We start from the raw sequence: 27,486 nt of genomic DNA, 5'->3' as shown, positions 1-27,486 counted from the left end.
GAAATATGTATATAATGCTGAAGTCTCATACAAAAGTGTCCAAGACTACACTCCTCTTTCTACTTACCTTGGGGGAAAGTGAACTCAGTGGGACTTTCAGTTCAGTTAACATTTATAGGATTATGCTTGTGAGAGTGCTATTCTATGCACATTTTCTTGATGGAAAGTGACACTGAAATTAGGGTTATGTAGGAAATATTTGGATAGTGGGCTGATTATAACATTTCTTCTTTCCCTGTGGAGATCAACCAGGTTTCATGCTCCCAAAATGTGTTGCTTTCAGGTCAGCACTCAGCAGAGACAGGTAGGTTGAAAGACAGCCTCTGTTTTATTAAGAACAGCACAGAGGAACAAAAACTTCTGGTAGAAAGGAAAGCAGGTTACATAGCTGAACAGTCAATCCAATATATAGGCAAACTGAGAGATGGATCAAAGCAGAGCCAGTGGGACTAAACCATATCAGGCAAGTATGGAAGGGGAAAGTGGACAGTTCTACTACAGGCTCCCTGAAATGCGTTCAATATACCTCACTGATGGTATATATTTCATTGAGGCTGTGATAGTTAGTGGATGAGCACCACTTAACTCATTTCTCTCCAGCTCTTAATGTGCCCAACTCCACACACATCCCACATACACACTTTCCAAAGCAGCTGAGGAGAACAACATGGATTGTTAAGAAACTGCACTGTTCTTCAGTGAATCTGGCATCCCCCTGTGGCAGCTTTTCAGTTTAAAAAATAAAATGAAATAAAATCAACCGGGAGAAGGTTCAGACATCTCTTGTATAATTCTAGCTTTGCCCTTGGTGGAGTGGGCTGTAAGACTGTCTTTTCTAATTACTAGGAAAGTCTGAAAGGAAACTTTTATAAATCTCTCCCTGTAAAATGGGGGGAAATGAGGTGTACCAACCCAATTAATCGCTGGCTTGAAAGCTGAAAAATGGTAGATGCAAAAAGTCACGGAACACAGAGTGCTAGAAGCACTTGAAAAATGAACATGATGGTAATAACATGGGATACGAATTGCAACTTACAACTGATGCCAGAAGTTCACATTATATGTGTAAAAGGGGATCACTGAAGGGGCCACACTGCTGCTCCTGCCCCCAATGTCCACCCCTATCCCATGACATACTTACATCGAGCATGGATGTCTGCAGCATGGAAGACAATGTGCAGAGATCTCTAACTGAGGAGGCTTCCAAGGAGACCTGATCCTGACTATGCAAGCTTACAGTTCACTTGGAAGCCTATGCAAACTGGTTTTCCTGCTGCAAAAGTCCACACTCAATTTTTGAACATCAGGAAGTGGGACCAAGAAGCCATGCAATGTCAGAGGCAGGGTGAGCAACATTGCTGCACTGGCCCTACTATTGGGCCTGAAGCAGCTGGTCTGGGGTGTCATGAAAGGGCACCAAATAGTTATTTATTATTATTATTTATTTATTTATTTATTTATTTATTTATTTATTACATTTTTATACCGCCCAATAGCCGAAGCTCTCTGGGCGGTTCACAAAATAATAATAATATTATTATTATTTTACTGTCAGGGAATGCAAAGAACTGACTGTGACCTTTTCTCCTTCAGGTACTTAAATAATGTGATTGGCCTTGAATACTATATATCTTGACCGGAGGGAGGTGGGACACCATTTGGTACTATGCATCAGGCAGGAAATGCCTTGGGGAGTTCATGTTGGACCCCACTTCATGCATATAATTCTTGAAGGTGGCTTCAGTCAAGACATGGATAAGATGGGTTTTCAGGCTGAGGGAATTCCTTTGCTTTGTCACATACTTGAATTGGATTGTAAGAAGGGAGAGCCAGGAAGCCGCATTGTTTATACTTGCAGAATAGAAATTTTATACACTAGCACTAATAACAACAGAGCTTTTGCAGGCTTTTACTTTGACCCTACTCGGCTCCAGAGCCCGGTTTTCATGCCAAGACGCAATGGTCTTCGAACATCCAAAATAAAGAAGAGTGCCACAGAACTTGCACATAATACTTTCATCCCAGCTATTGAACTTGTACATAATGTTTTCACCCAGCGAGAACAAAAGACCAAACACTTCAAGACCCAGCCCCATCTGTTTTGTGTCATTGTGAAATTAAACACTAGAACGCTGGAATTGGCCAGATGACCACAGCGTGCAGCTCCTTATGGGAAATGAAGCCTAACTTCCTGGAATTCAGCCTTGTCCTGGCGGCCCACCAGATTCACTGCTATTAGATGTCCTGGGAAATTCAGTAGTTTCCTTCAAGCGCAGAAAGTTCAGCCCTAGTTCAAGGAGGCCTGTCGCTAAGCATCTGATATCCGGAGGAGCCCAGAAAGGTTGAGTCCGGGGGGGGGGGGGGGCACCACTTGAATCTAAGCTGCCAGCCAGTGAAGGCTGGTGGCTCTGATTTTGATGGGGCTGTGAACCCATCCTGAGTTCCAGACAGAACCAGCCACACCTCTAAAGGAGCTATCCATGGTATTGAACCCAAGCCACCCCCAAATAACTCCAGCACCTTGGATAGCTGTTTTAGTGCTCTGGCTGAAACCCAGCCCTACCGAAATCGGAGCCACCAACTTCCACTGCCGTCAGCTATTCCAAAGGTGGAAGTGGAGACAATTTTCTGGGGACGTTGGGAGGCGGCTATAAAACACACGGTCTGTTTCTCTCCTTCCTCAGACATTTGGGCTGGCTGCTGTCCCTAAGCTGCGGGAGTTGAAGGAGCAGCGGCGCTTCTCGCCTGGAAAGGACGGCTGACGGCCGCTCTTCTCTCAAGGGAGCGACCCCCTCCGTCCTTGGCCGTCCTCGTCCGGCGCTCTCCCGCGCTAGCTGCTAGAAGGGGAGGCGGAGACGCCGGGGACGTGGCCTTGGGCAGGCAAGTTTTCGCCCAGCGAGCCGCCGGGTGGCCAGGACGACCTGTGGGAGGCGGGGAACGGACGGAGCTGCATTGCGGCTAGCGAGGCGGGAGGGCGGCGCGTCTTTGGAGCGGGGGTGGGGGGCGTTTGCGGGCGAAGCAGAGCCAGGCTGGCGGCTGAGCCAGCCTCAGGACGAGCGGGGCGGGCAAGCCGTGAAGCAGCGGATGGAGCCCCCGGGGGAGGCGAGGAGGGACTAGTTGGAGCGAAGCAACCCGCGGAGACACGGCGAATAGGGCCACGGCGCGCCTGCGCGTAAAGCTGAGCGAGCCGCCGCCGCTCGCCAAGGCGGCAGGAATGAGGCAAGGGCGAGGAGGGAGGCGATTCTTCAGCGCTGCCGCAATGACGACGGAGCAGGTAGGCGTGGTTTCAGCGCTGCCGCTGTGTCCTTGGGCAAGTCCCTTAATCCAGAGCCATCGTTCAAAGGGGCGTTATGCTAGGCTGACCATATGAAAAGGAGGACAGGGCTCCTGCATCTTTAACAGTTGCATAGAAAAGTTGCATTTCAGGTGTCATTTGTATATATGGGGAACCTGGTGAAAGTCCCTCTCCATCACAACATTTAAAGCTGCAGGAGCCCTGTCCTCTTTTAAATCTGGTCACTCTAGTATAGCTCCTGCACCTTTAACTGTTGCGGTGAAGAGGGAATTTCCCCAGGTTCCCCATATATACAAATGACACCTGCTGAAATTCCCTTTTCTATGCAACTGTTAAAGATACAGGAGCCCTGTCCTCTTTTTCATATGGTCACCCTATTTTACTCCCAGGTAAGTGTGTTTAGGATTGCAGCTTTCATCACTTTGAGCAATCTACTTGCTATTCAGGACATCCTGGTGTGATACATGTTTGCTCCCTCCTCTTATAGCATACTCGAATCAGAAGCTTGACTATGAAAGTGTGCAATGCTATGGATAGAAAAAGCCCTACAACGCCCAGAAAAAAAGTCCCAAAATTCCAAGCATTCTCCAGCCAGCATAGTTGGCTGGGAAGTTGTAGGACTTTTGTTCCTGTCTAAACGTGCATAGGATTGTGCCCTAAATTAATCTGTGGAGGAAGAGGGCAAATAAATTAATCTGTGTGAGGCTTCCTGTTTTGAGGCTGCATTTCCACCTCAGCAATTTCTTCTGGTAAAAGTTGTTCTTCTGACATTTTAAAACCTCCTGTCCTTGATGATAATTCCCCCACTATCACTTTCATTTGCAGCTGTATTTTACTTTCTAGCCTTTTTAAGCCTTAATACACTGTGTTAATGAAAAACAATAGTACCAAAGCTAAAACTAGAGAGAGGGCCTTTTCTGTGGTGGCCCCCCAATTGTAGAACAATCTCCCTGATGAGGCCTGCCTGGCACCAACATTGTTATCTTTTCGGCGCCAGGTCAAAACTTCTCTCTTCTCCCAGGCATTTAGCAATATGTAATTAGCCTGGGTTTGTTTTTGTATGTTTTTGTGGTTTAAAATTGTATGTTTTTGTGATTTTTAATCTTTGTATATATTTTTAAAGTACTTTATCCTGTGTGAACTGCCCAGAGAGCTTTGGCTATGGTGTGGTATACAAATGTAGTAATAATAATAATAATAATAATGTAGAGGAACAATGTTTTGTACATTTATTGGGTCTTAGTTTAAAGTAATGAGCAGACGCTTGTAGCCCTGTTAATATTGTGTACCTTAGGCCAAGCTTGCCACTAATGAATAAAACCAAGAACATTACAGTCATCATGGATGCTGCTTAGTGTCTTTAGGGTTGCAGACTTAAAAATAGTAGGTGGGCATGGTTACTTTTCCAAAATGTAGATAGGAGGGGGGAAACTAAAGCATGCCAAAGGTGTGACTCTTAAATCTCATTTAAAGCTTTTCCAAATGAACGCTTCCTACTTTCTCTAAGAATAAATGCGCCACTCTGAATTAATGCTTAGGTTACTTGCATGAGTCATCTTGCAGCTAATGCTGTGTAAGCGTTTCTTGTCAGTCCACCTGCTCTCTGCTTCTGCCTCATTTGTCAGCAGAAGTCTTATGTTTAGTCATTCAAGGTGTTACCTTACTTGTGCTGTCAGTAACATTGCATATTATGGACCATAAGCTATATTATGTCATGGCTTCTTACCTAATTTGTTTGACTAGAACAAATCCTAGAGGTAAGTGATAAGCAACGATGTTTAATTTTGTAGACAAGAACTTAATACACACTGGTGATATTGAGCATCTCTACATTAAGGGAAATTGTGTTGTTTACCTGGGGCTGTTGTGCTTCCTGGTTCTTTGGGGTGATTGATATGGGCTGCATTACATGGGAGAAGAGGGGCGACAAGGCGGAAGATCCTGCTGTTTCTCTGGGCTCCTATAAAGGTCAGGCATTTTTTAATTGAGGGAGCACCTCCCTCCCTCGCATGTGTTCAAAGGAGCGGCTGGCTGACTGTTGTTTTCAACTGCTGTAAATATGCAACCCTCGAAGCTCTTCCTTGGGAGTAAGCACCATTGAACAGAATGGGATTTACTTCTGAGTAGACACGTGGGGAACTACCAGCACAAGCCAACAGAAAGAAGAAAACCACAACAGATGGCCTGTTTCTTGACAACATCATGAAATCGACCAGCAAAGTTCTGTGAGTGGCCAGTCAGGAGTGTGCTATATATCATGTTTAGAGAAGCCTGTTCACATGCATGGTTCAGATAACACCCTAAGATTTTTATATCCTGGTTAGTTTAGCTGTACCTGCTGGCAGGAGACAGGCTGTGTGCTCCAGTGCATAGTTCGTTCACAGTAAGCCAAGATTCTCTGGAATCCTGATGTACCGTTACATGAGAACATGACCACTCCACTTTCTTGAAAAGTCCCCCTGCCCCAATATTTATGAGCTCTACTGATAATAGGTTGCTGTGTCTCTCCTAACAACTAAATGTTTCTTTGCCTAAGTAGGATGGTTGTGGATCAACCATCCTACTTAGGTTGATCGCTTTTGGTTGATATTATTTCCTTATACATTTGGCTGACTGAATGAGTTTTATTGGTGAAGCTAAATCAGGGGAACATAATTGCCATGAAAGAAATAATTGGCTCTTATGGATTGTGCTGCTGGTGATAATTTAGTAGAGGCCATAATCACATTTTTTGTGTGTGTTTCTTTACTTATCTAAATAAGTGGAATGAGATTTCATCACTTCAGTAAGATATGATAAAATTGCTTCGTCTATTATACAATAGAATATTCATCAGCTAATGATGCTCAGATTATTTTTCACATTTGGTTGTAAGTGCTTAATAAAAGTGGGCACTGGTATAGTATTTTCAAGTCTGAAAATAACGGTAAAAGTGACCGAACTGAAAATTGGGGGATTCTCCTGAAGTTTTAAAGAGGTGGCAAAAGGTTTCAGGCAGTCTGATGCTATGCATGTCCATGCAGATGTCCCATAGAGTTTGTGGTGCTTATTTACAGGTAAGCGTGCACTGGATTGCAGCTGTTTAGTTTAATCCTGTGCATGCTTAATTGAAAGCAAGCCCATTGCGTGTTGGCCCTACTTGGAGTAAACCCAGTGAAATGAATGAGACTTAAGTTAGACTAACATTGGATACAACCTACTGTGTTTAGTTGAGTTTCCTACCTGGAATGTAGGTATAGGTTTACAGCCTAAGGCCATAGCTAGATGGGGCTTTATCCTGGGGTGATCCCCGGGATCGTCCCTGTGCGTCCACATGAACGTCCAGCATTCATGCACTGCTGCCCCTTTAAGTTTTTTAAAATGGCGTGCGCAACGCCTCTCCTTCTGAGGTCGTTGTGCATCGCATGTAAATAGAGGAGGGACCTCGTGATAAACACTTCGCGAGATCTTCCCTCCTCCGTTGCTGGCTAATCGGTAGGTCTAGCTAAGGCCTAAGTCTCCTGCCTTGGTTTGGTCCTGGCTTGGTTCCTGAGTAGGAGGTGAGGGAGAAGCTAGACCACAGGATAAGTCGCTGGCCAAGCCACAGTGAATTACAGTCACAGAAGTTCATCAGACGAGTGTTTTATCGCATGCTTGCTACTGCCCACTTGTGGATGTGTGTGCCTCCTTTAGATGGTGTCGTCTGCCTCCCGCTCCTTCTGCTTGTTTTTCTGTCGCAAAATAGACCCCTTTTAATCCGACTTTTTTTAAAAAATGGAATATGCCTCAATCTCCTGCTGTGTGCAGGAAAAGTGGCACGATTAAAAGGGTCCCTGAATGGGCCACGTGGTCTTTGTTTATTTCCTCTTACCCCTCTGGGCAGAAGAGGAAGTAATGAGGGACAAATGTGGAGGTGGAGAAGCGATAGTAAGAAACATGATTTTCCCCCGTGTGATGATGCTCTTAGTCCAATATCAGGGTAATCCAGGTAATCCTCTTGAGGAGAAGCTGAGGTCAAGTACCTTGAGGCAGTCCCCAAATAGGTGTGCTCTAGTAGCATGAGGCAAAGCCAAGATCAAACACAGTGAAGCAGCTCAAGTATAGGCAAGATTCAAGGAGCAAGATATCAGCAGGGGTCAGTCAGGATAGGCAGAAGGGACAATAAATTGTGTTGCATAGAGCTGAAGACATGGACGTTTCCAGTAACTAACAGCCCTCAACCTGGAACTTATGTATCCTGGTCTCCTAAACCCTGTCCGGCCCTAGCTGAAAGTGCTTGGCCTAGCCTTCAAGGTTCCCTTCTCCTGAGGAAGCTTATTACCTCCAAAGAGCCTGTTTTTTCGGGGACTTGAGGCACATGCTCCATTGTCAGGTGGTAGCCTGAATCCGTACCTTCTGGTGCCAGCCTTCTCTGGGACTGGGTGGTAGGTCATTCTCCCCTCTGATTCTCCAGGTGAGTCAGCTGCTGCAGCTGAGTCAGGGACCTCATTCACAGGTCCCTCCAGGTCCTCTGCTGTAAATGGGCTTGGTGTAGCTTCTCCTGAGATGGTTGAGGTACCAGTAGAGTCAGGGGATGGGGACAAATACAGAATCTTCAGACATCATGACATTAGGGACTTCATCTGAAGAGGAGTCAGCCTGGGTGGTGCCTGGGTCAGGTCTGGCACTAAGGATGCAATCCTAGCCACACTTAATCCCTACTATTTCCATTAAACTTTATAGGATTTACTTATAAATGAATATGCATAGGATTGGGCCACATGATCTATTGCCATAATGGTGCAAGATTCTCCCTGTGTCAGGCTGGAAATGGATTGACTCTCTGTAACAGCTGGTCAGGTAAAACGAGGAGAACTTAGTTGGAAACTTTTCTGTCCAACCCAGGTAAGGTGGCAAATAGATCAATGGGATAGATTTGGAGAAGGGCATCATGGGAATATTTCCAGGGCACAGTTACAATGGAATAGACACAGAGCATCGTTGGGTATTGGATTGTTTGATGCATGACTGCACATGCATAATGGCAGGAATTGATAAACTACCGTATTCCAGAGGCATGTTTGTTTATTCTATGGTGGCCATTTTGAAAGCTGTGCATATGTTATTCTAAGACAGTACCTGACAGAAAGAGCAGAAAGCAGAGGACAGTTATGCCTCTAAGTTTCAAGACTTAAAGGGACCTGATATATATATATATATATTTTACTTCATGTCATGTGGGCATCGTTAGTATAGTGTCTGTGTGGTAGCAGTGATAATTGAATAGCTCCATTAGAAGATGAGATTTCCAGGTTTGAATTACCCTTATTTCTATTTTTTAATTGTGCCTCCAACTAAGGAAAATGTAAGCTTAAAAGAAAAGAAAAATCTTAAGGAAGACAAGATAGCCTTGTCTTAATAGCCTTAATAGCCTGATTGAAAAATAGTGTGTTGTTTCTCTAGTTAGCTAGGTATAATGTGCTTTAAAATAATAGAGATGGGATTTTCTTCATTTTGAAAAAAAGTCATGATAGAGATTGTGCTATTATGAGAATTAGATTTATGTTTTACGTTTAGGGATAATAAATGACCATTTTTCATTTAATTTAGTGTGAGGGGAACCCAAACATTTAGTTGTCTCTAATTAAATATACGTTGTGGTGTTTTACTCATAAGTATGCAGTGACTTTTTCCGAGGTCAATGTAAAGACTAATTTATCACACAGATTACTATTGATCAAAGTAAACCTAAGATCGATACTGGATTTTGAGGGTCAGTAAATTTGTAAATGGGATGAAATATGGAAGGCAATGTATCCATCAGGTCTAATTTTAAAAACAATGATAGTAGAGGTGGAAAATAATTTAACAGTTTAAAGATGCGATCCTGTTAATTAAAGGAGAATTACATAAATAGCTAAGTATTTTGATAGCCCGGTAAAGCTGGACACAGCAGCTACACCGCTTTGCCAGAATTAATAGTTGAAAACTGTCCATAAGCTCCATTGGACTGTGTGAGACAACATTTCCTGGGTGATTTGGAAACTTCTACATGCACCAAGTTTCCATCTGCAATATGCAGCTTGTAAGTAGAAGTGAAATATGTTGCGAACTAGATTCCTGCATTAGTTGAGAAACGGGGATGCAACTGACGTGGTGTGTGTGTGTGTGTGTGTGTTAGTGTCATCTTGCAACCAATATGTCCTGATCTGCCTCAGTTGTGTGGAACTTTGCATAAAAGAACACTTAGTTCAACAATAAAGCAGTAACATTCAAATAAGGTTATGTTCTCTTTTCCCTTCGCTTTAATGCAAATCAGCACATTCTCCTTTTTTAGATAAGGACTAATTTCTTAAGATATCAGTTAAGTCTGAAAAATACTGGGTAATTTATGCAGGGTGGATTTTGGTTACATTGGAATTTGGCTTCTTTTGTGAAAGGTTATCTGGCCTTTTCCAACGCTTATTGACAATATTTATTTAGTCATTGCTTTCATTGCCATCACACATGAGCTTGGGTTGGATGGTTTTCTCAGTACGAAACCTGGCTTTTGAAAGGTCTCTTGTTCCCCATTTCCCAAGAGTTCTACAAGACCCAATTTGAATGCTCTAGCTCTCAACTACCAAAGGACTCAAGAGTGAGGGAGGAACATGTAATCTGACCCGTGTTCCAAGCTTCATAAACCATAGTTGATGAAGTCATGAAAGATTGCTTAAACCCAACCAGGGAAAACAGTATTTGCATATTGGGGAACTCTTACCCGTAAAGCAAATAACAAAGTGATATTTTGGATTGCTTGTTGTCCTACCCAATGAATCTTAACCCCAGATTCACTGGCTGGAAATGGTTAGGATGGGCACTGGTACACATGCAGAAAACTCCTTGGCCATAGATCCACTGCCTGTGTTGTTTTTGGTGGTAAAAGGCCTCAAAATGAGATGTTCAGATGGCGGCAGAGACAGCCTTAGAGCTCTTGGAGAGAGATCCCCTGAGATGCCCCAGGATTGGGCTCGTCATCATACAAGCTTGGAGCTGGCATATATATTACCTAGGGAGGTTGTGGGCACTCCCACACTAGAGTCATTCAAGAGGCAGCTGGACAGCCATCTGTCAGGGATGCTTTAGGGTGGATTCCTGCATTGAGCAGGGGGTTGGACTCGATGGCCTTGTAGGCCCCTTCCAACTCTGCTATTCTATGATTCTATGATTTTCCTTCCCATTGAAAACAAGAACCAGGACCACAGACAATGAAAAAGGTATGCCCATCCCCCCCTGCACAACACCTTGCTTTCCCTGGCTAGCAAGAGCAGGCAAGGCTTTAGAAGTAGTGGATGATCTGCCACTTCAATCTCCCATTGCTCCGCTTTGCCCAGCTGCAATCCTACATCTTACCTGGGAATAAGTCCTTTTGAACGGAATGGGATTTACTATAGGTATGCACAGGATTATGCTCTAGGACTGCAGTCCTGTGTGCACACTTCTTTTGGAGTAGGTCCAATTGAACTTAGTGGGCCTACAATCTGAATAAACATTCATACTATTTGTCTGCATGGATCTGATTTGTGGGCAAACCATTGTTTGGAAAACTGAGTATCAGACTTACTGAGCAGTGTATCAGGCTTAATGCTTAAAGCTGCCACTATTCCCTTAGGGAAGAAAAGGGTTCACATTATATTTGCATTTAAATGAAGCACATGCATACAAATTAAACTTTGCCCATGGGACACTGATATTGGGGGTGCCCTAGAAAAAAGTGTCCCAGCCAGATTGTAGAGCAGTCAAATCAGGCCAGTTTTAAATTAGCCATGTAGCATCCCTCCTTTCTGCCACTTCATCTTATACATTATTATTAGACAATCTTGCAGTATCTCTCTGTTTAACTCAGGCCTTAGCTAGACCTACCTTACAGTCCGTGACGGAGAAGGGAAGATCTCGCATTGTGATTAATGCGAGGTCCCTCCTCCATTTACAAGTGAGGCCATTTTTTAATTTTTAAAGACACAGGAGCGCATGAATGGTTGTGCGCAAAGGTAGGTCCTTTTTTTAAAAATAATTTAATTTCCCCGCTCCCCCCACCCTACCCCCAATGGGCACAGCGCTCCTCCTGGCTCCGTGCGAGGAATCGAGCAACGGGCCACACGTACCAAGGAAAAAGCGGGCCCAAAGGGGAGGGTGAAATCCCGGGGCAAGGGAGGGATCTTCCCTCCATGATCCCGGGATCCTGTGCATCATGTGGATGCACAGGGATGATCCTGGGGTTCGCCCCGGGATTTCGCCCGGTCTAGCTAAGGCCTCATTTAAATGGAAGTTTAAAATTGAGACAGGTAAGTCATATACTAAGATGAAGTGAGGAAGAGCCATAGAGCCTGTGAGAATTAATGGAAATGATTTCTTAAAAACAATTATCTAATTTTTAAATTAATTATGACGCAGCTGGGTAACATACAAGCCATGCGTTAGCCCTTTGGAATATTTGGCTTTTTCTTTGAACAGCTAACCTGTATGCCATGATCACATTTGAAACTCTACTCCAATAAGTTTCAAAAGCAGTTTGCAATGTGATGGGGGTGTGAGAACTGATCCAGAAAAACAAAACTAAGGCTCCCTTGGGTTTATAGAAGTCCGGACAAACTAGACGTTTGTTATGTTAATTGCAATTAAAGTATTTTTTTCCTTATGCAAATAGCAGCCATGGGAAGCCTGAACAACTATGGGGGACCTTGGGATGCTTGTGGAAAGGGGAAATTTTAACTCCCTGCCACAATCCCTACAAAAATTGTGTCTTGGAAGTTGCTATTTGCATTTAAATGGGAAGCTCTCATTGGCACCATAGATGGCTTGAATCATTGCAAAATAAAAATATCACATAATAGATGCACTATTGTGCAACAGCTCTGGCTTTGCACTATCCATATTCATGCAAACCTTATTCAGATTGTTAATAGCAATTAAACATGCAAATCAAACATAGCTATCCAGCATATAATTTGTTTCCAGGGTGGCCCTCAGAGCTGGAAAAGTTGTCCATCCTTGCTTTGACAAATTAATTGAACAGCTGTCATGTTAGATTGTCTGATCATCTCTGCCATTAACCTACTGCTGCATTTTTGCATTACCAGTGCTTTTGATTTTGGAATGTTTTCTTATAGAAAGAAAAATCCCTTCTTCCAAAATTACTCTTTTAAAAAATTGTTTAGCCTTTCGTATTGTAGGAATTGCAGTAGACCGTAAAAATCGGTGATGGGAGGGGGAAAATAGAATCTATTTATTTATTTATTTATTTATTTATTACATTTCTATACCGCCCAATAGCCGAAGCTCTCTGGGCGGTTCACAAAAATTAAAACCACAGTAAAACACCCAACAGTTTAAAACACAATTACGAAATACAGTATAAAAAGCGCAACCAGGATAAAACCACACAGCAAAGTTGATATAGGATTAAAATACAGAGTTAAAACAGTAAAATTTAAATTTAAGTTAAAATTAAGTGTTAAAATACTGAGTGAATAAAAAGGTCTTCAGCTGGCGACGAAAGCAGTACAGTGTAGGCGCCAAGCGGACCTCTCTGGGGAGCTCGTTCCACAACCGGGGTGCCACAGCGGAGAAAGCCCTCCTCCTAGTAGCCACCTGCCTCACTTCCTTTGGCAGGGGCTCATGGAGAAGGCCCCCTGTAGATGATCTTAAGGTCCGGGTAGGTACATATGGGAGGAGGCGTTCCTTCAGATAACCTGGCCCCAAACCGTTTAGGGCTTTAAATGTTAATACCAGCACTTTGAATTGGGCCCGGACCTGGACTGGCAGCCAGTGAAGTTGTAAAAGGACTGGCGTAATGTGATCTCGCCGGCCAGTCCCTGTTAATAACCTTGCTGCCCTGTTTTGCACCAGTTGAAGTTTCCGGACCGTTTTCAAAGGCAGCCCCACGTATAACGCATTGCAGTAATCCAAACGAGAGGTTATCAGAGCATGGATAACTGTAGCTAAGCTATCTCTGTCCAGATAAGGGCGCAGCTGGTATATAAGCCTGAGCTGATAAAAGGTGCTCTTTGCTACTGAGTTCACCTGTGCCTCAAGTGACAGTTCTGGATCCAAGAGCACCCCCAAACTACGGACCCGATCCTTTAGGGGGAGTGCAACCCCGTCCAGGACAGGGCAAACATCACCTCGCCGGACAGAAGAACCACCCGCTAACAGTACCTCCGTCTTGTCTGGATTGAGTCTCAGTTTATTAGCCCTCATCCAGTCCATTACCGTGCCCAGACACTGGTTCAGAACAGCCACTGTTCTGAATCATGTATTTAAAAATAATTTTGAGAATCTGACAGCACTCTGTCCACTGTGTGAACAGAGTGCTGGACTAGATGGACCCTCGGTCTGATCCAGCAGGGCACTTCTTACGTTCTTCAGATTTTCATTGCTGGTAATCCTGCTTTCTAGCAGTCTTATCTTACAGCTTTGCAGTGCAAAGACAACAAAATCATATCTATCTGGCCTTATGTGAACAACTTCAGAATTCGTTAGGCTGGGTACTTCTAAATAGCTCGGATGGGGCAATGTTCCTTTATGGCCTCACCATCAAATTCCTGTGTCTATCAGGATTCATTACCCCCTACCACCACCTCTTGTTGCATGTGATGTGAGATGGGGCAATTCTGATGTGGTAATATTCATTCCCCTCCCCTCCCCACAAATAGCTCACAGGAGGGAGGGAGAGCCAAACTGGGTGAATGCAACCCATAATATAGACATATAAAGATATATTTCCTGCCTTTCTACAAACATGTTCAAGGTGGCTTACAAATAAATTATTGCTAAAAGTATCCTATAAACATAATAAAGCCATATAAAAGCCCAATTCAAAAAACCAAATGAACAAGAAGCAAAAAACAAAAGAGTTTCATGAGTGGAACATTAATAGTATTATTTGTTTGCAAAAATAATAAACACTTGTATCTGTATTTTTAGTGATGGTGCTGTTGTATCTGTTGCATGTAAAAGTAACAGTTTTTCATAGCAGTACTTAGCATGTGCTTTATGCAGGTGTGAAATGCGTCTTGGATGGCAAACCAAAGTACAAAAAAAATGCTTGTAAAATAAAACATATGCTATTCTTTGAATGTAGTCTCTGATTCAATGTTAATAAATATTTATCTACTTCCATTTTTTATTTTACTCTTCCTCCAAGGAACTTAGGGTGGTATAATTAGAATGTAAGCCTAAGCGGCAGGGTCTTGCTATTTACTGTTTTACTGTTTTACTCTGTACAGCACCATGTACATTGATGGTGCTATATAAATAAATAAATAATAATAATAATAATAATAATAATATTGTTGTGAACTGTGCAGATAGCTTCAGCTATTGGGCGGTATAGAAAAGTAATAAAGTAAAGTGTTTTCAAGTATTCAGAGTGCTCCACACTCTGCAAGGGGAAATCTTATGGCCCCTAGACAGCATCTGGAAGACTTTGGATATTTCAGATTCCGGGATCTGAGGCTGGAGACAGCGCTCTGCCCTTGGATCCAGGTATCCTAGATCTCCACCCCCTTGCAGCCAGCTGCCCGTACAGAGAAAACTGTGCCAGCTGCTTGTCTGAACTCACAAATGCGAACACATAGGGGGGTGAAAAGGGGCATGCTGGTGGGTGGGGAGGAGAGGAGACTAGGGACAAAGGTATATGAACTATCCTAGCCTTCCTATTTATAACGACAACCACCTTACAGCTGGTCTCCTGATGAGTGGCAGATCTCTGGACTCCCTGCCCCTAAAGCATCCTTCAGTAGCCCAGATCACAGCAGCCAGCGTGCCGCTCAAACAAACAAGGCAAAGCTTGAGAGAGCCCCTGCTGAGCGTGAGCACCTACTGCAAAAGAGAACAGGACAGTCAGCGGATGAGGTAAAGAAAGACATGGGAAGTTGCGCTTGAGTTGATTGGGAGCTGCCAGTGGCCCTCGGGTCTTACAGTGAAGAACACTGGAACAGAGTGATGAAATCTGATAGGAAGTGTGGGCAGGAAAAAGGGAACCTGGCTTCATTTTGTAGTACTGAGTATGCTCCATTGCACTTGAGCCTTCTTAGTTACATTTGTTAAAGAAATGTTATGGGATAAGGGGAAATGTTCAGGGTTGTTTTTTTAACTCATCTTAGAAATATACTCTACTCTGATATTCAATAGGGACAGATCTTGATTAGAAAAAAAGATCTAATGCTTATTATTGGATGTCCTTTGCCCTATATTAGAAAATCATTTTAATGCACATTCTTAGACATCTGGAAATAGTTTCCCTTCTCATAAGTAATACACTATAAGGCAGTATTTTAACTGGGGAAAGGACTAGTTAGAGAGCAATCCTGTGGTTCCTGAGTGAGAGTCCCAGTGACCACAAGATGGCTCAGAAAACCACTTCTGAGGTCAGAGACAATGCTCTGACTTTGGAACGGGGAATTGGAGATCTGACCCTTGGTCCTGCCCTCTTACAGCAGGCGTGGAGATAAGGGTCAGAAAAATCAACCTTACAGAGTGGGGAAAGGGGACATTCTGGGGAGCAGGGAGTGGAGGATACTAAAGAGGCCTCAATGAATCAATCATTGTAATAATCAATCTGATATGATTTAGCCTGAGGCCTTCTCCAGCCTCCTTCCCTCCTGCTCTGAAGCACCTTTGCTAGATGGGCTGAAAAGCCCGTCTAGCGAAAAAAGCAATGATTGGAGGTTGGGCTCCACTGCTCCTCCCACCCTGCCAGCAAAGCATAGGAATCTCACAAGTCTCTGACTTCAGGATCTTCTGCAGCAAGGATTCTGTCCATAGGACCGTGCTCTTAGTGTTTCAACTTGCTCTTGTGGTCTTGCTCCTGGCTTTAACAAGCCATGAATCTTGATCCTGTGTGTATTTTCTTGGAAATAAGTTCCCTTGACTTCCGTGGACAGGAACACAGGACTTGCAAGTGCCTGGAATAAATGGCCAGGACAGAGTTAATTCAAATAGAGTTTTTAATTCTGTACTTCATGGATTCTGTTTGTTCCAGCCTGGCCTCTAATAAATTTTTGTATTGTGAATAGACCTGTAATTTAATTTTTGTTTATACAGAAAGCTGTTTCTTCTGGTAAATTATGTTTGGGATAGAGGTGGGAGTCTGAGATATCATTGTACTCTGAATTGATATAGAAACTGCTGTAAGAACTCACTTTAAGTTGATGGATGAAGCAGGCACATTGTGCCGCAGACACCAACGTTATTACAAGGATACGTTGCCAAGAAACATCACTGCAATGCAAATGTTCCCTTTAGGAAAGGGGATTAGTGCTCCTTTAAGGTTACCACTGGCAATTAGAAGAGGCGAACAAGAAAACTGAAACGTTAGATTAGTCTTGTATTCCTTGGTTTCAAAAATGGCCTTGAAACATAATCAAAACCTCTTTTCATGAGAGGAGAAATATGTGGAAATTAAAATTAGCACATTGTTCAGTTTTTATGAACACATTCATCCAGAGCATACAAAAATGCAAGAAGTACAATTTATTGGATAATTATGTTCCCTTGCTGTGGAACATGCTGGCTTTGGTCCTGCTCTTTTACGGCTGTTCCCATTATCTGGACTAGTAAGTTATCTATACTATAAATTATTAAAATGTGAATGTCGTCCTGCTGGAACATATTATATATGCTGTGGTACTCAATCAATTCTTGCAATAAGCCTTTCTTTTATTGCTATCTCTCTTATAAGTCTGTTAGATTCTGCCCTTAGGCTTAAATCCTGCTTACTTTCCTTTCACAAATATTACCATGAAATATGACATCATTAGTTAGGTAATTAACAAGATACCATCGGATTCAGATAGTATTTTATGATTGAAGGGCTTATAATTCATCTGTGGATAGTTCATCTTTTTTAACACACACACTTTTCTAGTTCTTTAGAAGTTGATAGATTCATTATGCTGTGTTAGCTAAAAAAATCCTGTTAATCTTAATTCATCAACAAACAAACCAACCCAACCCTAAGTGTTACAGAAAGACTCCAGCCTTATGCACTTTTACTTAATATTTCGGAGTAAACTTGCATAAGAGTTGGCTGGAAGTGATAGAATCATATTTGCAATTAAATTGCAGTTTGTAAAATAGGTTGCATTAAAAAGTAAGAATTTATAGTGCTATGTAACAAAACATGACAGTGAGTGGGAAATTAAGGGGAAATCGCATTGCTTACCCGGGGCTTTGTGCTTCCTGGTTCTTTTGTGCAATTGTAATGGGCTGTATTACCCATAACAACTGCTGCACAGGCGATGGAGGGGCAACCATGTGCATTCAATTGAATACTTCCCTTCCAAAGAGACAGTGCCATCTAGTTAGCAGAAGATTCTGCTTCTCCCCGAATATTACCACATTAAATATGGTTCTTTTCATAGCGGGATTTCCAGAGGATATCATGGAAAACATCCTGGTTGTTGATGACATCATGTAATGGACCCAAAAACCTCTGTGAGTGGCCAATCACAAGTATGTAATAAATTGCTTGTTTAGAAGCCCACTATGTGAGTTCCCATTACAAGAATATTTAATGCTTTCTTAGTATTTAAAATGATCCTGTGTTTTTTTTAATTTAGAGAACCAAATATACATGGTTCTCTCCCCTCAAACTCTAGATAGTAAGTCCCATTGCACTGCAAAAAAACTATATTAATTCCTTGAGTGTCATTTTTCTTAGTAGAAAGGTAGTGTACAAATCAACTAAATAAATCTTAAGAGGAGAGATTATTAGATTAACAGTGCAGTCCTGTGTATGCTTACTTACATCTTCAGTGAGATATTGTCTCACTATATTTTAGGATTGCAACCTAAAACAGATGTTTAAGATAGATATTTCATTCTGATTTTTGGCTATAAATGTACAATAACTAAGGATCAAAAAGGGTACTTTATATAAACTACAAATAGGGAACTTCTGGCCCGTGGGTTAGATTCGCCCCCCCTGGGATCCCCCATCCAGCTGCAAGGTACTTTTGCTGCTATCTCTGATCAATTAACCTTCAAACACCCTGCAAAGAATTGAGCTGTGCATTTTGCAGGCATGCAAACATCTGTTTGTTGTGAATCTTCAAACATTTCTGGATGACACTGATGGTCTAAATCCATTTCAGTCTGGTTTCCAGCCCACTTTTGGCACTGAAACGGCATTGTTCACCCTAGTGAATGACCTATGCTATGAGAAAGGAAGGAAGGGTGTGACGCTGTTTATTTTGCTGGACCTTTTGGTGGCTTTTAGTACCATTGATCATGATGTCCTTTTAGATTTCATGTAAAAATCTTTATTTTAATTTAAAAACCCTTATTTTAAAACAATAAAAATGTATGTTTATTCATTTATGTGTGAACATGATTTTTGTCATCATTCACTCCTTCTATGGAGTAAATGATGACTAGGGATGGACGAATCAGTCCATATCTAGTCAGTGTCATATCTATTCCATCATACATCTGTTCTGTCCAATTTCTGTGCCATTCTGTGAATTTTTAAAAAGTGCATGAAAATTCATATTTACTGTTCTATATAACTTTCCCGAACATGGATTTTGTTTTATCCTTCCCTATCATGCATGTTTTTATGTACTTTGTGAGCTGAGAATGCATTGCAAAACTCAGAGAAGTGCACAAACTGAAGAATAACTGTTCTGATTCACATATTGGTCTGGGAATTGCAAATTAGGTTGTTCATCATAAAATGGAGACCAAATGAAATTTTCTTTATCCCTCATGCTGACTAGTTGGTCATCAACTTCCTCGTCATGTATTTTTTTTCCTCTCCAACATCTTCTGCATCTGAGTAATCTCCTTACTTAGGGTGACCATATGAAAAGGAGGACAGGGCTTCTGTATCTTTAACAGTTGTCTTGAAAAGGGAATTTCAGCAGGGGTTATTTGTATATATGGAGAACCTGGTGAAATTTCCTCTGCATCACAACAGTTAAAGCTGCAGGTGCCCTGCCCTCTTTTAAATCTGGTCACTCTAGTATAGCTCCTGCAGCTTTAACTGTGGTGATGAAAAGGGAATTTCACCAGGTTCTCCATATATACAAATGACACCTGCTCAATTTCCCTTTTCTATGCCACTGTTAAAGATACAGGAGTCTTGTCCTCCTTTTCATATGGTCACCCTACCCTACTCTCAGAACTGCTTTGATTTCTGTGGCAACAGAGCTGAGACCACTTTCATTTATAGCTGGTAACTGAAGCACTAACAGCTTTGGGATCCTCTCACTGTTGCTTCTCGTGAAGGAAAAGAAGTCTCTACATTGACTGTGGAAAGGCAAAACCATCTCTGGTTAGCTCCATTACTAACTGTGCAGAATAATGACTCAGAAAAGACATTTGTGGGTGAGTAGGGAAGGTGGGAAATGTGCACTCTGTATGTATGGCAATGTTCTGCTTGGAATATTAGCGTGTGGATGGTTCAGTGACCTTTAAAAACAAACAAACTCCCCATCCTCCAGGGCCCTGCCTGTAAGTCTATAGTTATAGTTCAGCCAACTTGCTTGGCTGTGGCCATCTAAGGAACACTGGATTGCCAGAATGGCATTCCAGGTGGGCTAGATTTGGTCTGTAGACCTGAAGTTCAACAGTGGACATATTAGACCACTACGATCTTCAGGGGAGCCTTTGTTGTCTATTTCACATTCTGCGGAGTCCCACCTGGAGGCAACGGGCCTTCTCTGTGGTGATGCCCACCTTCTGTGTGACCTCCCTTCTGTGATATATTAGACACCACATTCATGTGCTCTTGGCATTTATTAATAATCTATTTGCTTAACCTGGCTTTTCCCAACTATTAACTGACTGAGGGAATCATCCTGTGACCCCCTAGACAGCATCTGAGGGGCCGTATGATAGTTTGGATTCCCAGATCTGAGGTTAGAGTAACTCTGACCTTGGAACTCCGACCCGCCTCACTCCTGCAGTCGGTGCATAAACAACCGTGCTGGCTGCCTTTCTGAGATCAGGAACACAGTCTCGGAGAGGGGAAAAAAGAGGGTGTTTCAGTGGCCAGGGATCGGAGGAGACTGGAGAGACCAGGATATGATGTATCATGAACCTCTTCAGCCTTCTTCCCTCCTCCTCTGAGATGCCCTAGCTAGATGGTCAAAAATGCCTGTCAAGCGAAAATGTAGGGCGGGAAGATGGGGAGGGGAAGATTGCCCCTGCAATACCTCGACCTTGCATAGGATAACTGTAAGCCTCTGAGTTTGGAGGCTTACAAACATCACAATAGGATTGCGCCCTAAATTGTTTCAAGCCTTGTTTTATAGAGTAATCAGTAATATTGTTGTGTTTTTGTAATGTTTTGTTGTTTTGTGATCTGTTTTAAACTGCTTTAGGTTTTTTTCAAAATGGGAAGCAGTATATAAATATTTCAAATAAATAAATAATATCATGATTCCATATAGAACAGCTTTTTATTTATTTATTAATATTTATATATCGTTTAATATAATAAAATCCAATGTTTACATACCACATTTTAAAAAAAAAAAATTGTTTAAATTTTTACAGAAACTTGTTTACCCCAGGATCTGAGCTGATGGGATCTGGGCCGGATCTACACTACTGCTTTCAAGCACTTTAAAGCGCTTTATAACAGTTTTGACAACTGTATATGGAGTGTGTCCTGGGCCCCAACAGTTGTCAAAACTGTTATAAAGTGCTTTAAGGCTCTTGAAAGCAGTAGTGTAGATACGGCCCAGGAGTGACTGACCAAGAAACAGCTCTTGGGGTTTTGGAGGCACCTTGATGAAAGTGTCAACCCAGTGTGCAGCTGCTGTGAAAAAGACAAATTCTCCGTGTTAGGCATAATTAGGAAAGGAATCAAAAACAAAACTGCCAGTATCATACTGTCCTTATACAAATCTTCTCTCATTAACTCTCCCAGTCAGCCATGTTGGAGGCAGCTATGTAACTGGAATAAACAGTTGCGGTTCTGTTGGAATTAAGAATAACCATAAGGGCATTAAGAACATAAGAAGAGCCATGCTGGATCAGACCCAAGGTCCATGTAGTCCAGCACTCTGTTCTCACAGTGGCAACCAGCTGCTGACCAGGGACCCACAAGGAGGATGCGGTGCAACAGCACCCTCCCACCCAAGTTCCCCAGCAACTGGTGTATAGAGGCTTACTGTCTCGGATGCTGGAGGTAGCACATGGCCATCAGGACTAGTAGCCATTGATAGCCTTCTACTCCAGGAAATTTATTCATCCCCCTTTTAGAGCCATCCAGATTAGGGGACATCACTACATCTTGTGGTATTCTGGTAATAGCTTAAGGGAAGGAACTGAATGTTAGGGTAGAACACATGTTTGGCATGCAGATTATCTCAGGTGCAGTCTTTGAGATCTCCAGTTAAAGGAATTGGAGAAATACCTCTGCTTGGGGCCCTAGAGAGTCACTGCCAGTTAGAGCTTAAATACTGGGCTATATGGACCAGTCATCTGATTTGGTGTAAGGTGTAGGTTTCTTTGTTCCTATAGGGCATCTACCTGATTCCTGACTCTGAGAATTAGGCTATCTTCTATGAATAAATGGATGCCCAAAATTGCTTGTATGTGACAATCTAAAAACATGTAAACAAAGCTGTTTTGAAAGCAAGTCAGGGCAAAGAGTGTGTATAAGTTTTCTGTTTCTGAAACCATTCAGAAGATCTTACACAACCTATAGCGGTGACTGTGCCACGCTTTGCTGAATAATGAGATCACTCATGCAGACATTTTCAACAACAATAGTGAATTTTTTCTGCTGTACTATGAATGCATTTTTAATCATAGCACTGTACAGTGATCTTTGAAAGCAACTGAATCAAGTGTTTACTGAACAATAGCAAAGAAAAAGAACAAAAGATTCAAAAGGCGCATATTGATAGAAATTCCAGAGGCCATGTAATAAATAAGCACATAAAAGTACTTTATGGAATAATAATGTGATAATCTGGAAGAATTCTGTTAAACCTGTAAAGAAATGCATACACAAACAAAAAGATTAGATTAAAATGCTTGTCAATTGTAGGACATGTCCCCCCCACCCCCAAAGACATGATTGATGTCATGTTTGTATTTTCCCCCATGGATCTGAACTCAGCAGGGATGGGAAAACAACACCGATGTAAAGTGTTTTCATCACAGTGACCTTCACTACTGACTTTGTCCAGGCTGATCTGGACGCAATTAAGCCTTACAGGACAAAAGAGGCTAACAAGTATTCAGTAGAGAAAATGAAATGGTTAGGTGCGTTTTCAATGGTTTCAGTTGCTTTTGCAAAGTAGCAAAAGCAGGAATTATCATATTTCGACATGCTTCTTGAACTAAAAAAAAAAAAAGGAAAAGTCATTTTAAAAGCAACATTTCCATCTTGCTGTTGCCAACACAACCTTCACTGCCATTATGGGATAAGGAGAGAATTATACTGGTAAGAAAACAATGGATGTCACCCCTAATTTTTGCCAGTGTCTCCCTAGCTAATAGTTGATAGCAACTGTCCAGCAATTATCTTGTTTACTCCCTGGAGCTGGCCTTCTTTTCTACATGTTATCCACTCCTTTCCGGGTTACTATATTAATTGTGTAATTGAATTGTGCAGATGTAAAGTGTACATTTCCCTCCGTGCTTAAAAGTGCAATCCTATGCCCGTTTAGAAAGAAAAATGACTTGCAACTCCCAGCATTCCCTAGGCAGCCATGATGGGTGTGTTGTAGTTTCTTCTGTCTAAACATGCATAGGATTGTGCCCTAAGTGTTTAATCTAGGAATGTCCACCTTTCCTATTGCTCTGGTTGGTAGTTTGAGAGCTCTGAGGAAAGAACAGTCAACTAGCATTGATCGGCAGTCTTTCCCCACCAATGGGTAACGGAGTATGTGACTGAGAAATAAGAAGAGAGGAGAAGTCTGCCTTCCGTTTGTCCTGAGGAAAAGGCTGTTGGTAGAGATTTGTTGTGGCCTCTTTACTGTTCTGAATCCCAGCTGGGTCCTGCTGCTGGTCAGGCAGCCTCTTTGGTGACCCCTGGTGAAGACTCCTGAGGAAGAATTTGTGTCTTGAGGAGTCTGACTTCTGAAGTTCCCACTGGTTTCGAATCAGCCAGCCAGCTAGCTTCCCTGCTGAAGGGAGCTGTGAGTCTAGACAGAATTCAGTATACCAAATGAGGCAGTTAATTTATGATTTGCAAAAAGACTGTGCAGGTCTATGAATCCTCTCATGTTCCCCCAATCTTTTTCTCTGTGACATCTGAATCAGGAGAGGCCAAGCATGTTCTGAAATGGTACCTGGATGCAGTTATGGTATGGATAATGGCCAATAATTACAGTTAAATCCTGATAAGACGGAGATCGATGGGTTGGCAGTTCCCCGGTCTGGGAATTGGGTTTTTTACCTGTTCTGAATGGGATTGCATTCCGTCTGAAGGAGCAGATCTGTAGTCTGGGGGTACCTCTGGATCCATCTTTGTCACTGGAATAGGACATTCAGTAGGAATAGCCTAGCCAAGGTGATCCATGCACTGGTAACCTTATGACTACTGCAATGCGCTCTATGTGGGGATACCTTTGTACGTGGTTCAGAACCTGTAGCTAGTGCCGAATGAAGCAGCTATGGTACTCACTGGGACACCTAAAACAAGTAACACTTGTGTTAAAAGAACTGCCCTGGCTGGCTGTTAGCTACCAAGCCATGTACAAGGGTATGTTATTATCATATAAATCCCTAAACAACTTGGAACCAGGATACTTTGCAGACCGCCTTCCCTTATATATACCCAGATGACAATTAAGATCTTCAGAGGAGGTCTTGCTGGTCATTCCAAAATGAACAGAATATCACCATGAAGAACTTTCTTTCTAGACATTAGAAAGAAAGCTGTTTTGTTTTCAGAGTATCTTGGACCACATTTCAGCTTTCTTGCTGCTGGAGAAATGCGTCAGGCTTTGGAACTCTCCTGTGTTAGTGTTAAGATTGTCAACATGGTTGCTCATAACACTGCAGGCAGTAAATAACAGTATTCTACAACAAATGTGTTTTTAGATTAATTTGGTTGAGGGTATGTCATCACTGTTGTCTTTACTGCTATTGAAAAGAGCTTATCTTGACCTTTTGCTGTAGAATGTTATTAAAAAGTTATAAATCTCCCATTGTCTTTGGTAATGTTATGAAATAAGTCATGACATTCCTAGAAGGCTTTATTAGCTTATTTGTGTTGAATGGTGGTTCTAAAAGCTGAGGGGGAAGGGGTTTTAAATGTCATTAGAATTAATTACCATATATTTGGTAAAATATAGATCGTAGTCTGGGTCCTTAGTGAATTTAAAATAGCAGTGTAATGACTGGCATTTTGTCAAAGATAAATCCAGGGGTATATTTTCCCCCTGATTTGTTCAGATTCCCCCAGGACAAAGTTGAATAAAGAGCTAGTAGCTGAATTCCCTCTAGAGTTTTTATTGCTCTTTCCTGGAGCTATTCATTAAATGGCATCAAAATGAGATACTAAACAGGCTGGATGACGATCTGTGAATTGCATTGGTGTGAGGAAATGAAAAGGTATCAAAATTAAATATTTAAAGGTATCCAAATTAAATACTTAACTTTTTTGGGATGATTATCAAATATGCAACATTAAAGAAAATATAAGGTTCAATGGACAGGTCAAATCAATACCTTCTCTGGTTGCAAATGTGTATATATTTGAAAGACAAAATGGAAAAATGCTAATCAGCGCACAACTGCTAAAATATTAAATAATATCAAAGCAACTGGGGTGCTAAACAAACATTTTATATAAATGGGTCAAGAACTCACCGCTCCTGGAGTTTCACGTCTTTCCGGCTGGGGATCCAAGTCAATTCTTTTTTGGAGGACTTAAAAGCCTTGTTGCAATATGAGGACTATAACTCAACAAATCCTCTTCTTTTCCCAGCCATAAGCAACATTAAGCTGGTTATGATATTTTGATGCCGACGAAGCAGCTGTTGTGAAACAGGTCAAAATAAAACCGGAGGCCTGTAGCTTAACCATTCAGTTATCACTCTGTTATTGTAAACTATTTGAGTTTGGTACTGTTAACAATTTGTTTAGTTACGCTTGATTATTGTTATGTAAAATGTTCATTCACTCATGATCAATTTTTTATTCAAGAAGATTTTGGGCTGTTCAGCAGTTTTGTTTTCTGACCTACATTTTAACTAATGGGTGCTTAGAATCATAGAATTTTAGAGTTGGAAGGGGCCTATAAGGCCATCGAGTCCAACCCCCTGCTCAATGCAGGAATCCACCTTAAAGCATCCCTTACAGATGGTTGTCCAGCTGCATTTTGAATGCCTCTAGTGTGGGACAGCCCACGACCTCCCTAGGGAATTAGTTCCATTGTTGTACTGCTCTTACAGTCAGGAAGTTTTTCCTGATGTCCAGCCAGAATCTGGCTTCCTGTAACTTGAGCCCATTATTCCGTGTCTTGCGCTCAGGGATGATCGAGAAGAGATCCTGGCCCTCTTCTATTTGGCAGCCTTTCAAGTAATTCAAGAGTGCTATCATGTCTCCCAGTCTTCTTTTCTCCAGGCTAAACATGCCCAGTTCTTTCAGTCTCTTCTATGGTTTTGTTTCCAAACTCCTGATCATCCTCATTGCCCTCTTTTGAACCCTCTCCAGCTTTTTAATTTTGTAATTTTTTAAACTGATTTGTTTGAATTGATGTGGTTATGTTTTAATTATCTATTTTTTATTATTGTTGGTCACCATGAACACTATTTTAGAGGAAAGAAATAAGCATTAAAGAAATAAGTATTAATACTAATTTAACTCATGACATTTTTTCTGCTTACAATAAGTGGATCCCAAGCTTCAAATATAATTCAGTGGAGCTATAATTTATTTCAAGTACCAACTATGTGAATATTGTCACATCTCAGATTTTAGAAGAAAATCCATACCCTGTGTTTCCTTCCAAATGCTCAAAGTGTTGTGCATAGCCCTCCACCACATTTAATCACCACAGCACCCTTATAGAGTTAAACAGAGTTGGTGCCTGATTCACATTCACCTAGTGAACGCCATGGCTGAGTGGAGATTTGAACCCAGGTCTCTCTGATACTCTAACCACTAGACAATGCTGGCACTCTCTCTCTAACTTTACATGGTTATATTAAAATATAATGGGATGGATTCAAACCTAATAATTAGAATAGACCCATTGAAATCATTAGGACTTCAGTTAGTCATGGCCAACTTGATTTCAATGGTCTACTCTATGTATGAATAAATCTGGATCCAACTTAACTTGGTAAGACTTTTCTGTTCTATAGTGTTTCATGCATAACCCTTAAAGTTTAAATTTGTTTAAATTTCAGATAAACCATTTGGAATTATTATTATTATTATTATTATTATTATTATTATTATTATAATTATTTATTTATTTATTTATATAGCACCATCAGTGTACATGGTGCTGTACAGAGTAAAACAGTAAATAGCAAGACCCTGCCGCATAGGCTTACAATCTAATAAAATCATAGTAAAACAATAAGGAGGGGAAGAGAATGCAAACAGGTACAGGGTAGGGTAAGCAGGCACAGGGTAGGGTAAAACTAACAGTAGAAAGTAACAGTAGAAGTCTGCACAACATCAAGTTTTAAAAGCTTTAGGAAAAAGAAAAGTTTTTAGTTGAGCTTTAAAAGCTGCGGTTGAACTTGTAGTTCTCAAATGTTCTGGAAGAGCGTTCCAGGCGTAAGGGGCAGCAGAAGAGAATGGACGAAGCCGAGCAAGGAAAGTAGAGGCCCTTGGGCAGGCGAGAAACATGGCATCAGAATTAGTGTGAGTTCAAAGTTACATATATTGAGAATATAAAACTCACCAATGCATATCACTTAGCGATATATCTAAGCAAGTCCATCACAAAATAAGATGAAATGTCAAGAATCTAAGGGGATGACTCCATGATTTGACTTTCTGCTTGGAATTCAGTTTAATCCCATTAAGAACTATATTTTTGAAGCTCATCAGAAATATCTTTTTATATTAAATTCTTTTATATTAAGACAGATGGATTAACATTGCTTCTTCATTATGCAGCACATTCCACAGATTAGGTTTCTATTACAGTACACTGGCCATAAAACAGTACCACTGAATTCAGTAGACCTTGTGTCTTAATAAGCGTGTTTCAGAGTACATTGTAAATTGCAGATGATGATGATGATGATGATGATGATTTA

At 41.6% G+C, this 27,486-nt stretch overlaps 1 protein-coding gene across 1 annotated transcript in view; it reads left to right on the top strand.

Annotated features, from left to right (window-relative positions):
• The first annotated feature begins 3,219 nt into the window (after positions 1 to 3,219).
• THSD7A (thrombospondin type 1 domain containing 7A) overlaps positions 3,220 to 27,486 on the top strand; it is a 341,657-nt gene continuing 317,390 nt past the window's right edge. The window contains exon 1 of the mRNA XM_063123528.1: positions 3,220 to 3,274. The gene's annotated coding sequence lies outside the window, so the exon portion shown is untranslated. The remainder of the gene's footprint in view (positions 3,275 to 27,486) is intronic.

This window comes from Elgaria multicarinata, chromosome 1, assembly GCF_023053635.1.
Source record: "Elgaria multicarinata webbii isolate HBS135686 ecotype San Diego chromosome 1, rElgMul1.1.pri, whole genome shotgun sequence".
Taxonomy (NCBI): domain Eukaryota; kingdom Metazoa; phylum Chordata; class Lepidosauria; order Squamata; family Anguidae; genus Elgaria; species Elgaria multicarinata.
This window is presented reverse-complemented; position numbering and strand designations above follow the sequence as displayed.